Genomic DNA, 10,782 nt, shown 5'->3' with positions numbered 1-10,782 from the left:
TTGAAAGCTGAAGAGTGAAATTAAGGGCTCATTTACACGAGCGTGTTATACATCCGTTCAACGCGCGTGATTTTCACGCGCGTCGCACGGACCTATATTAGTCTATGTGGCCGTGCAGACAGGTGCATGATTTTCACGCAGCGTATGTCCGCTGCGTGAAACGCACGACATGTCCTATATTTGTGCGCTGTTCACGAATCACGCACCCATTGAAAATCACGCATGTCACACGGAAGCACTTCTGTGGGACAAGCGTGATTCGCGCAACAGCAGTGAAAGGATGAATGAAAACAGAAAAGCACCACGTGCTTTTCTGTTTACAAACATCCAAACGGAGTGTCATAATGATGGCGGATGCGCGAAAATCACGTAGCCGCACATCGTACGCTGATGACACACGGAGCTGTTAAGTGCTTTTTGCACACGCAAAGCACCACGTTTTTTGCGTGCGCAAAACGCACACGCTCGTGTAAACCCGGCCTAAGAGCGTCATCTGATTGGACAGTGTCACAGCCATAGTAACACGCCCCCTTGCCAGTACACGCACCATTGACTGGTATAAAAAAAGAGAGAAATGGCGCTCCTCTGGGGTGATTTTGTATTTGCTGATAAAAAAAAATTCTACGGTAGAGTTGTAATCGACTCACCTGGTGAGGTTGTGCAGGATCATCAGCACAACTTGACTTTATTGTTCGTCTGGTGAACTTTCCGGTACACTGTCCTAGCCTCGGGAGCGGACCCAAGGTGGATGCCTCCTGGATTGGAGTTTCCTCGACGTGGTCTTTAAACTTGCTTTTTGGTATGAAGAAAAATAGCTCCTTGTATCGGGCGCTTCCGTGTAGCTGGTTCGTTGTTCATTACAGACCCATTTTTTGAAGTAAAGATGTTTTATTAAACATTGCGTGGGTAAAAAACAATAAACAAATAAAAGAATAAAAATGGATGTACTGCTACACGTTTCAACGCCGGACCGGCGTCTTCGTCAGGCAGGTAAAAATTAATACAAATGCCATGAGTGTATATATATAGACATGTTGGTGATTGCTGGTTTATGTTAAAAGCACGTGGTGCTTTTCTGTTTTCATTCCTAGTTTTTACTGCTGTTGCGCGAATCACACGCGTCACACGGAAGTGAATCCGTATGCTTCGCGTGATTTTCACGCACCCATTGACTTCAATGGGTGCGTGATGTGCGAAAAACGCACAAATATAGGACATGTCGTGAGTTTTACGCAGCGGACACACGCTGCGTGCAAATCACTGACTGTCTGAACGGCCCCATTGACTAACATAGGTCCGTGCGAGGCGCGCGAAAATCACGCGCGTAGCACGGACATATATCACGTTCATCTGAATAAGCCCCAAGAGCGAGGAGAGAGAGTGTGCGATTGCAGTCTTTTCACCCGAACTGGCAAGGGGGCGTGTCACTGCTACGGACAGTGTAAGAGCTGTGGAGAGGAGAGCGCGCATGCGCGCTCTCATCTCTTCAGCTCTTGTGAGAGATCAGTCTTGTACTTTGTCTGCCGAACTGGAAAGGGGGCGTGTCACTGCTATGGGCAGTGTAAGAGCTGGGGAGCGCTTACACTGTCCGTAGCAGAGACACACCTCCTTGCCAGTTCTGCAGACAATACAAGACTGATCTCTCTCAAGAGCTGAATAGATGAGAGCGTGAATGCGCGCTCTCCTCTCCACAGCTCTAAGGGTATGTGCACACACACTAATTACGTCCGTAATTGACGGACGTATTTCGGCCGCAAGTACCGGACCGAACACAGTGCAGGGAGCCGGGCTCCTAGCATCATACTTATGTACGATGCTAGGAGTCCCTGCCTCTCCGTGGAACTACTGTCCCGTACTGAAAACATGATTACAGTACGGGACAGTTGTCCTGCAGAGAGGCAGGGACTCCTAGCATCGTATATAACTATGATGATAGGAGCCCGGCTCCCTGCACTGTGTTCGGTCCGGGACTTGCGGCCGAAATACGTCCCGCTGACTGTTCAGGGGGTTATTTAAATATCGGGCGCCAAATATAACGGCACCGATATATAAATAACAGAGGGAGGTATACATTTTTTTTAAAGTGCCCCAGGGTTTGCTCAGCCCTCCCTATTACATGCTGCACATGTATGGGGAGGTGAAAGGTTCTCTTTAATGTAATATCTAGCAGCACTAAAATACACAAAAGCCGCCACTAAAAAAAGCCACGAAAAATGCACAAAAACACAGCAAAACATTGTATGCAAATCAAGCTTTAGGGTAGGAACACACTAGGTGTAAACACTGCATTTCTTTATTGCGGAAAATCCGCAGCGTATTAGGGCATGTTCAGACATGGCAGAATTCTGCAGACACTGTCCGCATCAATACCGCACATAATCCGCGTTGCAGATTCCGTTGCGGATTTGGCTAAAATGTTAAGTAAAATGCTGCGGATTTGTCGTTGCAGATTCAGGTGCAGATCTCACCCTGCTCTCTTTCAAACATTCCATCCCAGTCTGGGTATAGACCTCGACACACATAGGTCCAGCAGGAATGATGAAATATCCTGTTCCTGAAAGCAATCCGCAACGCAACACACATTACATCTGCGGATTTCATTGCGTAATTTTGAAACTCCATTGAAGTCAATGGAGAAATTCCACAACAAGTACGCATCAAGTCCGCAACAGACAGTGTATGCTGCGGACAGTAAATTCCGCACCGCAGCCTATGGTCTGCAGCGGAGTTTTCCGCAACGTCTGCACGAAGATAACTAAAAAGGTGTGAAAACCAATGGACAAACTGCCTGCTGCGGATTTCCGCTGCGGACTGTCCCCAGCGGAATTCCACAGCAATTCCACCACGTCTGAACGTGCCCTTACAGTAGCAGCAGTGTGGTTGACCTGCGGTGCGGTTTTAACAGCCCGAGCATGTCAATTAATGCTGCAGAATCGCTGCTCTTGTGTTGCAGGTTTTCCCCATTGTATTCAATGGGGTGCTTAAACCTGCAACCAAGTGGTGTGTGTTGCGAAGTTTGCGGTGGAATCACAGCAATGCCGCTGCAAAAATCGCAAGTGAGTTCACTGCTTCTTCACCAGTCCGGCCTCCTGGGATGACGTTTCATCCTATGCGACCACTGCAGCCAATCACAGGCTGCAGCAGTCACATGGCCTGCAACGTCATCCCAGGAGGCCAAACTATGCACAGAAGAGAGGGAGGGGTAAGTATTGTAGCACTGCAGCTACTGGACAGTGCAGAAACTGTCTGGTTTTAAGCAACCAGGGAACATGTAGCAGAGAGGGTTTTCTCTGCTGTTAGTTGGGTGTAAAGCCCGGAATAGGGCCTGGTTTGCTGGAGTGTGAAGGGCGGCTTCCACTCTATACAGACAGTCCATGTCTTGGGCTGTCTGATGAGCCTAGTTAGGGTATGGGCACACGATAACGTCAATTACGGCTGAAATTAGGGAGCTGTTTTCAGGAGAAAACAGCTCCTGCATTTCAGACGTAATTGCTCATACTCGCGTTTTGCAAGGCGTCAATTACGGACGTAATTTGGAGCTGTTCTTGATTGGATTCAATGAAAAACGGCTCCAATTACGTCCCAAGAAGTGTCCTGCACTTCTTTGACGAGGCTGTCATTTTACGCGCCATCTTTTGACAGCGACGCGTAAAATTACAGGGCGTCGGCACAGTACATCGGCTAACCCATTGAAATGAATGGGCAGATGTTTGCCGACGTATTCGAGGCTTTTTTTCAGACGTATTTCGAGGCGTAAAACGCCTCCAATACGTCTGAAAATAGGTCGTGTGAACCCAGCCTTAGGCTTCACCTGAGGCGGCTCTTTAATTGAGGTGTGTGCAGTTCACACAGGGCTCTCAGTCTGGGGAAGACAGGCATGCTAGCCTGTGAGAGTCACCACTGTGTAAGGTAAAGCTGCCTAGGTTTTGAGGTACTGGGCACAAGGCTCAGGGTCTCTTAGTGAGGAACACTTAATGTTTAGTTAGAGGCAGGATGGTCTAGGGTTTACTTTTCTATGTTTTTTTTGTTGTAACACTGCTTGCTGTGTAAAACCATCTTTGATATGTGAAGACAATAAAGCTAGCTGCGGCTGGTTTAAACTTTTATTCAATGAGTTGTTTTGAACTTTCTATGTGTGCCAACCATCTCACCCTGGAGATGGCGATCCTGTGAGCTAAGTGGTCCCCAAGATGTCACAGTATGAACGTTTGTTTTTTCTATTTCTGGCGCTGCTTTTCTCAGCGGAAATCCTGCCTGAAAAAACGCACCGCGAGGTGGTGCGTTTTTCAGGACAGCATTCCCTGCGCTATTCACGGTGCATTCGCTGTGCAGCTTCCACCCTGAACATGCTGTGTGTGTTCCTACCCTTAGGGCTTATTTACACGAACGTGTAATATGTCCGTGCAACGCGCGTGATTTTCACGCGCATCGCACGGACCTATGTTAGTCAATGGGGCCGTGCAGACAGTCCGTGATTTTTGCGCAGCGTGAGTCCGCTGTGTAAAACTCACGACATGTCCTGTATTTGTGCGTTTTTCGTGCATCACACACCCATTGAAGTCAATGGGTGCGTGAAAATCACGCGCACCACACGGAAGCACTTCCGTGGGAGGCGCATGATTCGCGCAACAGCAGTAAAAAGTATGATTAAAAACAGAAAAGCACCACGTGTCATAATGATGCCGGCTGCGCGAAAAAACTCAGCGTTTTTAGCACGCGAAAAACGCACACGCTCGTGTAAATCCGGCCTTAAACAAAAGAAACTGTACAGTGTTGAACAGGGGTTCAAAGGCCCCATCAGTAGAATAGAAATGGCCGGACACAACATGAAATGGTTGGGGGAGGCAGACATGACCAGGGTTGCAGGCAAGAAAGGAGGAGGTCAAAAGTTCAGGTGAAGAGGGGGAGGAAGGGAAAGGGGGGGGTGGCCTTGAGGGGGCGAGGTTATGGAGGGCATATAGGGGGATGAGCGCCGGGTACGCGCCATTCATTCAGTAAAACGGTTAGCCCTTGTTAAACGGGGACTGACCTGTGGCGAAATTTAGGCTTTGCTGGAGCAGGTGCGGTTGGCGGTGGCGGAGCGTGGCATGGCCTGGCTGGAGGAGGAGCTCCGTCGGACTGGTCCTGTAGACTCGGAGCGGGAGCTGTCTGCAGGGCTGGAAGAGACGGCGGGGATGTCTGCTGCTACACCGCGGGCATCGGAAGAGGTGACGACATCCCCCCTCAGGCGGTCGCGGCCTCCAGAGCGCCTTAGCCCAGACGCATTACCCAGGGCCCGGCGCAGGCTTGGGAGCCCCTCTAGGGACCCTTCGGGCCGGGCTTCCGCTTCCACCGCTAGGGGGCGGAGGTCACGGTCTGTGAGGAATCCCGGTCGCCGGTCGGGCCCTACGGAGAGAGGAGGACAGGATCCCAGGCTGGAGGGGCAGCCTCCCGTCTCCAGGTCAACGCATCGTGGAGCTGCGGCGGGCCGATCTGGTGAGGCACCAGTCGGACGGCCCGCCTGTCACCTGGATGAAGGCCCTGGTCGGGTACGCAATCGGCGGTGGTGCAGCGGAGGTCGGGGGAGGATGCGGCTGATGGAGGGAGGATGCCGGGACGGCCCCAGACGACGCGAGAGGACTCAGAGGTCCAGGCTGGTGGACACGGCTGTAGAGCCTGCGGCACTGCGTCAGGTCCCAGATGTCCGGATGCGGTCGAGGATGGAGTAGTGCCGATGGAGGATGTTCGTCGTGGGGGTCCCGTCGCCCCGGCTGGTGGGAACTCCGCGCCCACGTAGCATGGTGAGTCACTCTCACCTTTTCATACCTTTCCAGCTATATTTAGATCCCCGGGGGCGGGTGGGGGTTCCCAGGGGGGGACAGTTAGGGATGTTGATAGTAGTGGGGTAGTGTCTACATTTAGTGGGGGGGGGGAGAAGTGCAGGAATTGCTTGGCTGTGTAAAGGCGTTGCTCGCGCGTTGTGAAGGGGGGAGGTTGCCAGCTCCTTCCCCGGTCGCGGCGTGGGTCCCGGCGTCGGGTGGGGTAGTAGATGTGGTGCACCGCCCAGGGGTGGTCCCCCTGGTTGAAGTTGGGGGGGGTTACAGTTGCGGTACAGACTGATAAGGATAAAGATGTGGATAGGGTGAGATTGGATGATAAAGCAAAAGGTGAGGTGTACGTTTGTTTTGAGGGTTTGTTGGGTGCACATTTGAAACCTGAGGTTAAAGAAAAGATTTGGAAAGATGAATACGTTGAAATCTTCTCGCTTCTTCCCTTGGAGAAATTTAACTTAGATAAAGGCAAGAGGTGGGAGAGTAAAAAAGAGGAGAAGCATAGATATCGTTTAATCCCTCAGACGTTCGTGAACTGGTTGCAGGCTTTTGCCATTCTGGCAAGTGTTGTAGGAGAAAAGGCGCCGGAAAATTGTTCCGCCCTTTTCGGGTACATGGATGCTATAGGCGAGGCGCATAGGTCTTATGGCGGCCAAACCTGGCTACGGTATGACGAACAGTTTCGGCAGAGAAAGGTGATTCGTCCCAGTATTAGGTGGGATAATAAAGACATTGGCCTCTGGTTAAAGGTAATGGCCCCGACTAAGTTTGGGCAGTCCTTTCCAGGGGGGGGGCTGGGGTGGCCGGCCCCTCGGGACAATCTGGGCAAGCTAATATAGAGAGACAGCCAGGGGTTCATTAAAGGGAACCAGGGCTGTATGGCCTTATTTCCTGTTGTTCAGGCACACTTGGGTATGCCCACACAACTGCTGTTCTATTAGTGCACAGTTTAATGTACTGGAAAAAAGATATGTGCCTGTACATTAAAGTTAAAACTTAAAAATCTAAATTAAAATCCCCCTATGGTATTAAAAAAAAAAAAAAGTTAAATTAATCAAACATAAAGGAATGTTGGGCAAAAAAAACTGTAACCAAAATACACACAAGTCCCAAAACATCAAATAATATACACATATTTAGTATTGTCACGACCGTAACAACCTGCACAATACATTTATAGGATTTATGACGATCGGTGTATGCTGTAAATAAAATTGGTAAAAACTGCAGTAGAACTGCTTTTTTTTCTGCCTTTTTGCCTAAATAAATATAATATAAATTAAACGATGTTGTATAAGTGCCAAAAAAGGCAACTAAACTCGTCCTGCAAAAAGAAAAGCCTCATACAGTTACGTTGAACACAAAATAAAAAAGTTATGATTGCGGGGATGCAAAGAGGGATATAATAAAAAAATTGTTCTGGTCCTCAAGGCCAAAATTGACCTGGCCCTGAAGGGGTTGAGGCTGAGTCCACACGATGCTGACTTTTCCATCTTGGATTTCAAAGCAAATCCGCAACAAAATCTGTATTTGTTACGTGCAGATTATGTACGAATTTCACCGCATATGTATCTATGCATTGTGCATAAAATAGACAGAAGTGACTTAACCGGTTTCCGACCACCGGCTGTATATAAACATCGGCGGTCGGGGTCCTTAAAACCTGCGCCATAGTGTATTTACAGCGCGGGTTTTAGCTGGCTGCTCAAGCGATCGAGCAGCTGAGTGTCGGGTGCCCGGCATTCTGTGACTGCCGGGGACCCTGATGAGAAGATAGAAGCAGCTTTTGCTGCGTCTCTCTTCTCAGATTGCTTCTACACAGCGCTCAATGAGCGCTGTGTTTAGAATAGAGGCCGCTGCCTCTATTATCCTGGTGATTGTGACTGGTCACATGATCGCCAGCCATGCTGTTAGTTGAAGACTACTAAATCTAGCTCAGCCCTATTAGTGACAATAGTCACTGTGTAGCCCCAGATACAGAGCAAAAACATGGTGTAAAAAATAAAGTCCCCCAAAAGTCTTTTCTGACCTTTAACGGACAGACCATAATAATAAAAAAATATAAGTAAAATAAAAGTCCAAAAAAATTAATAATAAGTACATATAAATTACCCACCCACAAAAAACGTTACCCCAATCATTTTCGTAACACTAGCCCTGACCCAATTACTTTAACATAGATATGTAATATATCAAAATTCACTACTGCTGTCATTCATAGCGTGATCAAGCTGTGCAGCGATTAAGTCCCACACAAACTTTACCGAAGTGTTGGGATTGTGAGTAGACATAGCGTCCTGGATGGAGGCAATGTCTATTCACTCTCAAGACTTCAGTAAAGTTAATGTGGGTGTATGTGACAGCACAGTGTGATCTCGCAAGATCACGCTGTGCTGTGAGTACAAATGGACATGAATGGAGAGAAGTGTATGACGCTGATTGGTCACTGATTGGTCAGCGTCATACACTCCTCTGTACAACACCCACTTAGTCAAAAGTTAAAAAACGCCCAGTTGGGCATTAAGAAAGTAATTAGCATAAATCTAAAATTGCTCATAACTTCCTCCAAAAATTATAGTTTTTCAAAATAAAAAACACTGTTGTTATCTACATTATGTAGGAGATAGGGCATTTATAATCTGGTGACAGAGCCCCTTTAAAGCTCCTGACCTCTTTAGTGTCTCAAAGTATTCTGCTTTTTCTCTTCTGTATAGCTCATACTTCTTTTACAGCAAATTCAAAACCGTGCCAGATCTGTGGCCGCCTAAACTGAAATCTGCAAATCTATACGGTACAGTGTTATATGAGCTCTGTCTTCAGAGTTTGGGGGGGGGGGGGGGCCCCAGACTTGAAAAAGTGCCTAGTAGGCATATAGCCAGGGCAGGCCTGGCAGGCTTTATTAGGCCCCCGGCTGCCATGATAACCCATCTGAGGCCTGTGATTGGATTTGCAGGGCCGCTGATGGGTGAGAGAGGGAGCTCCCTCCCTCTGTAAACAAGTTAAATGCCGCAGTTGCTATTGACCGCAGCATTTAACGTGTTATACAGCCGTGATCGAAGTAAACTTTAATCGCTGCCTTAGGAGCATGAGCCCGGCTGTTATTAGACAGTCAAGCACCCGCTCCAGTCTGCACAGGACACACGTGGAGGACTTAGACTAGGCTGGCATGGAAAGGTGGCGGCCTAGCCTAAGGCACCTTAGTGACCGCCGTGAATAAGGCGTATTGGTGGTCACTAAAGGGTTAATGGTATAAAACACCAGCTTCTGCAGGGTCCGCTTTGTGGTTTTACAATTTCCAGAAACTAAATGTCGATGAAGTTTTGGAGTTTATTTCGGGTGAAATAGTTTCTTTACCTGCCACACACAAAAATCTGCACAATCAGAATGTGATAATATGTTGTCTGTATGTCGTTATCAGCTGGAGTAAAAAGTTGAAACAGCAAACTAAATGTCGGGATGTTATTTCTGTACACGACTGTTGCAGGTTACAAAATTATTTTGTTTGTTTCATTTGCTATTTTCACTTAGCGGGAGACAAATGCAATATTAGAAAGAAGCCATCTGTTTTGAAAGAAGTGAGGACGGTTACAGCTCAAACAGACATGCCCCATCTCACAGTACCAATTACCACATGTGCATATTTTTGCCCTTGGCCCTGAACGTGAGCTAATTAGGAAATAATTAATTCCAGGTCTGTGGAATAATTGTAATAGGGCAATGTTGGACTGACTGCGTTGCAATGCATTAATGAATGTCTCATGCTGTTTTTTAGCAAGATGAACACGTCAAGTCAGCAAAAAAACTTCAAGCTGATACTTGTATTACTTGATTTACCAAACTCAGCGTGAGTGAAATAGTCTCAGGAGGAGGTGTATTATTTTAAAGGGAAACAATACCCTAAAAATAAGGGTAGCTAGTAGTGTTAAAATGTTAAATTACCTAACAGGAACATATGTAGTGTTTTTTCATAAAAGCTGCAACAATTCACATAGCTACAAGCTTTCGTTTGAGAGGACGACTTTCATCAAGTAATGCTCAGATGAGTAACATGAACCATCAGAGTTTTAAGACGGGAATCTTTTGCATCTTCTATTCATTAAATTGTATCTCCAAGAAAACAACAGAAATTTTTCCTTCCACCAAAAACGTACTTATTTGGGGTCTCATAAAGAGTTTTTGTGGCTTTTTTCAGATTGCTTCTACTGTAACATGACACCCTCTGTACTTGTCATCTCTATACAGTAATCCATCTGTTGTATTCAGTAATATCTAGAAGAGAGGGTCATTATTTATACAGTAGACTGGCCAGTTTATGACACTTCTTCATGCAGGTTCTATGGAGGAAGCAGACCGGAAGTACTCTTGAGGCATCTGCATTGTAGGCTCATGTACACTGACCTATTAGGCTGAGTTCACACATCGCAGATACACTGCGTAATAGTACGCAGCCCTGTGGGCCGCAGGGAATTCCAAACGAAAATGTGTACCAAACTGTGGTGCAGCTTTTCGCCCGGAATGTCCGCTGCGAAAAACTGCAGCACTTACCCGGCAAGCTAGCAGACCGGCCTCCTGGGATGACGTTTCATCCATGTGACCACCGCTACAGCCTGTGATTGGCTGCAGCGGCGGTCACATGAGATGAAGCGTCATCCCAGGAGGATGAAACACAGGTTCCTAGGTAAGTTAAATTATTTTATTTTTTCTGAGGTAAGTTTTTTGCGGCGGGATCGCTGCGAATCCGCTGCAAAAACCAAACAGCTGCTATTTGTTGCAGGATTTACATTCCTCATTGAATTCAATGGGGAAATCCCGCAACATATAAACAGCGTTTACATAAAGACAATTGACATGCTGCGGAATTAATTTCTGCATCACAGGCAATTTCTGAGCGGTATTTCCGCTCAGTATTTACGCAGCGTGTGGATGAGATTTGTTCTATCTCATCCACTTTGCTGCTACTGTATTTGCTACG

The sequence above is a fragment of the Rhinoderma darwinii genome, chromosome 12, assembly GCF_050947455.1.
Source record: "Rhinoderma darwinii isolate aRhiDar2 chromosome 12, aRhiDar2.hap1, whole genome shotgun sequence".
In the NCBI taxonomy this organism is placed as follows: domain Eukaryota; kingdom Metazoa; phylum Chordata; class Amphibia; order Anura; family Rhinodermatidae; genus Rhinoderma; species Rhinoderma darwinii.
This window is presented reverse-complemented; position numbering follows the sequence as displayed.